Source organism: Agelaius tricolor, unplaced genomic scaffold (assembly GCF_023055355.1).
Source record: "Agelaius tricolor isolate 1412-34295 unplaced genomic scaffold, bAgeTri1.0.p SCAF_3, whole genome shotgun sequence".
NCBI classification, from domain to species: Eukaryota; Metazoa; Chordata; class Aves; order Passeriformes; family Icteridae; genus Agelaius; species Agelaius tricolor.
The window spans coordinates 27,015,880-27,020,371 of record NW_027269263.1 but is presented as its reverse complement, the minus strand read 5'-3'; positions in this window follow the sequence as shown (position 1 = coordinate 27,020,371).

Sequence of the window (4,492 nt, the reverse complement as noted above, 5' to 3'; positions counted from 1 at the left end):
GTTTATTATTTTTCTCTTTCAGTGCATGAAGCTCTCATGAACCTTCCATTATCTCAGACATTTTCTGGCCAAGCACCCCCTTTTTCTGAAAGTTACTGTTATATTTTGATTTGCCTCTGTCTCCACAGATAATCTATTTTAAGTAGGTTTGCTTTTACATTTAAGCACAAGGTATCTCTAACCTTTATTTTACTGAGGCTAAAAAGGAGAAAATTCAGCCCTAGAATGGTAAAACTGTTTTTTTTAAAAATCCAACTGCCAAATTCAGTGGCATATTGCACCAGCGACTGGCATCTTTCTAAACAAATCACTCTTTTTTGGGGGTGTGGGCATAAAGTAATCACTGTACTTAATGAATTCAGGATGGTTTCATCCTCTCAAGCACTATTCCATAGAGATAATGACATTAAAAAAAAAATCAATGTGTAGGGGTTTTTTTAAGACTCCAAAACATTTCTAAAGTAGCTCTTATGCACCCTTTGTGGCATATCCAGATGACATGGCAGTGGAATATAATAGTCATTTTTAGCAATATTTTGGGGTATATGATGTAACTTGGTCCTGCTCTTATAATTTATAGATAATTCAGTTTCCTAAAACTCATGCTAATAGAAATGAAAAATTAATTGGAAACAAAACCATAACATGTTCCATTTTGCTTTTAGTGGAATCTCCCCCCTGTCACCATTGTTCTTTTCTAATCAGTGACAATTTTTCATTGGGAACCTGAACTATGCTTTAATTTTGACAAACTGTGTTTTGAAGCAGGAAAATGCTCTGTTGGGCTCTCTGACTAGCTCTGCATACCAGAGATGAGCAGATGGAAAGGCTGTACTACTCCCACCAGCAGTGAGACTCAGAGGGTTGATGCTTTTCACTTCCCAGGAAATTTTTACTGGCTTCGAATTTTTCTCCTCCCACTCTCAACCCTCAATTCTCTTTGGGGCTGAAATCAGCCTTTTCTCTTGTTTTTTAGTTCTTGCTTCTCAGTAACAGTTAAAATCACTCCCCACCTGAAACAAGAGCTGGGATGACTCGTGGACACACAGATATTTTTATTTCTTTTGCAGTATGCATCCAGAGTTTTCTGAAAAGTTTATGAGTGGATTAAACACACTGGCATATCCAGCAGCCTCAGGTAAAAGACTGCTGTTTTGTCTGTAGAAAAATCAAAGTTTAAATTTCTTTGGCAATTCACTTATCACCATTCAGAATGCCAGGACTGGAGTGGAGATTGAAATTCAAGGGTTTACACGGCTGAGGACAGATTATTCATGCTTTCTTGAACTATTTTGTTTCTTAACCATTAAGGCTATTAAAGACTTATCCAAAAATAGCTGTCCCTTCCCTGCCCAAATAATGTAATGCCTGAGTGCCCAGGTGCCATTTGTTAGGGAAATTGAAAGGATATTTTGAGTTTAATCTGTTCCTTTCAGGCTGCAGTGGCTTGGTGTTAAAAGCTCTGCTGAACAGAGACGGGTTTCAGCGCCAGCAGTGAAAGCCCGGATCTGACAAAAAGCGACAATCACAAATAAAACCTTTTATGCTGCAAAGGGCCTGCCACTCTGGTGGTGACAAATACGCGTTCAAGTGACAGCGACGGAACACCGCTGCTGCCCTGCTCGGCAGCTCCCTGGGCTCGGCAGAGCGCAGCCGCGGCCGGGCAGCCCCGGGCTGGGCCTGCGCGAAGCCAGCGAGCGAGGCGCTGCCCCGGAGCGGGCAGGAGCTACGGGACACATCGCCTGCCCCTTCCTTCCCCGGCTGCCCCTCCCTTTCCCCGCTGCCCCTTCCTTCCCCGCCTGGCCCCGCCTTCCCCGGCTGCCCCTTCGTTCCCCGGCTTGCCCCTTCCTTCCCCGCCTTCCGCCTCCCTCGCCGGGATCCCGGGCGCGCAGCGCCGCCGGCCGGGAGCAGCCTCGCCTCGACAGTCGGCAGCAACGCGTTCTGAAATGCAAGAGCAAAACGTAGGGGTTGGAAATCACTCATATACAGAAAGAATAAAAGAAAAACACCAAAAACTAACGACACAGCACCACAATAACTCTCCCCCCCAAGCCCCCCACACTTACTTCAGTTAATGCATCCTGTCTTGTGGCGTCAGGCTGGCTCTGTAATTACTCTAGGATTTCCATCCAAATGTTTCCCATTCAAAAGGACTTAAAAAGATAATAGTAGATAATTTAAGCCACCGTTCTGAAGAAACTGTACAGTATTGGGACCTCGAATTTGTCGAAGCTATCACAACCTGTCCAGTCCTCTGACTGAAAGCATCATAACTCATGGCTCTGTACAGCTTGCTCCTACCTAGATTACAAAAACTTTCTGTGGGCATCTGAAGTGGATAGGTAACACTGTATCCTGCTAATATTTCCATAATGCATGTGTTGGTGTGCCAAAATGTTACAGTAATTCGAACTCCATGATGCCTCAGAAACCACCCTTTACTCCTGAGGCTAAAGCCAGCCATGCTGTGGATGAGGCATGACTTATGCTCAGTGTGACCTAAAGAACCTGTCTTACACTTTCAGGGCTGAAGATCATTTTTGTTTTCATTTGTGTCTGGACCATGTTCTTAAAGTCCTGGAGGGGAAAACAGATTTTTTTTTGATATTTAAAGAGGTGGGATGATTCCCATCACAGGTTTAGGTGTGGAGAGTTTGGCACAGAACAAAATTGTTTATTCCATATGGTATCCTGTTGTATTCTCAAAATATGTTTTTATTCAGGTGTAATTTTGTGGGGCAACAATTATTTCTTATATGTGAAGATTTTATTGGTAGTTAGATAGTTTTTAATTTTAAGCCCATTATCAGTTGTAATTGTCACTCTAGTATCCTGTCTTCAGGTGTTTGTAACTGAGCTTGGACTGAAATTTTCCATCTTAGATATATACTTCAGTTTTAGCCTTTGGGAAACTTATAATCAAATTTATTTTAGCTGTTTATGAGAATATGAAAAAGAGTCATGTCCCTGTTAAAAATCCTTGTGCTCCTTCTTTTTCAGCCTCCTGCACTTCCTCTAAAGGGCAGGAACTTGATGTTGAACTGAAGTATGAAGTTTTGCCTTTTACACCTCTTCTGTTGCGAATGAAAATTCATCAGTATTTTTTCTTACATTTATGAGCCTTTAAAAAAAAAGTGCAGTTTAGTTATGACTCTAGGAGGTTTGCAAAGGCTTTACAGTTTCACTAAAGATTCCACTTGCTCTGAGTACGAGTGCTGTCCACATGGGCACATGTACCAGCTCATATTCCAGGGCAGGATTCAATCCTGAAGCGGCTACAAAAGGATGTGGGCAGCACTGAGCCCTTGCGGACTGACTTGGGAGTGTGGACTAAATTCAGAATAAGAAGCTCACTGCTGTGCTGCTACCAACAAGAAAGTTTGAACCAGGAGGGGAGAAAAGTTGGCTCAAACAAGGAAAGGAAAGACAAACAGATAGCAACAAAGTCTCTGAAGCTGCATTTGGACTTGAGGCCTACTGACACAGCATAGCTTATTTCGGTATAGCTCTGTCCCTTCCCACCCAAATATAGCCTTATCCAGACTGCTGCCTTTGAGTGGTTTTCAGCCCTTGCTGACTGCAGGTATTGTGTAGAAAAGCATCAGTTCATTCAGGTTAAAAAGATGCCCAGTCCATATTGGAGGTATACACATCTGCCCTACAGATTTTACTCTTCTCATGTAGACAAAGGCTTCTGGTGGTAGTGAGGTGGGAACAGAAAAAACACTGAACAGCTCAGTCTGGGAATATTAGAGAAGATGACTGAGTAAGGAGTCCAAATAGAAAACATAAGTTTGGGAGAAAGATGGCTTTAGAGAAAGTGCTTAACATGGATGAAAAGCTCCTGGATGGGGAAGGCTGGGATCTGAAAGTAATTTAATTGGAATCTTTGTAAACAACTATATCATTTTCAAATACTGGATACTTATCTGCTAAACATTTATCAAAGCAAGGTGCCCAAATCTCTATTCTGACATAGCAATAACAACAGTCAGACAGAATGATAATCAGTCTGGGGCTTTGCAGTCCCAGATTAGATTTCATGGATTTTGAAAGATGTTGCATTCTTGTGTTTTTGTAATGATATTAATACATAATAAAGCATAAATCATGTGGATATGTCATTTACAAAAAAACCTTAACCGAAACCGTTTGCATTGTTTCAATTTCTTCTAAGCATATCCTTAATGTTGCAATTTCCTAAGTCTATGTGACATAATTTGTTTAATGTTTACATTTCAGATGTATATTCTAAGCCATACCTCCCATTTAAACTGTAATTCCTGTGGGAATTTTATTGCTTTTTGAAAAGTTCATTCATGATCAGTAGGAAGGTAAATGCAAGGGAGAATTACCATGTTCTCAATTAATGGTGGGGAACTGTTTTTTTAGTGGAATCACAGATTTGCTAAAGTAGTGCTTAGCAACTAATCTGTGTTGCTAAAGGACAAAAATACAGCCAAGGTAAAGAGCTTACAGAATCACACAATGG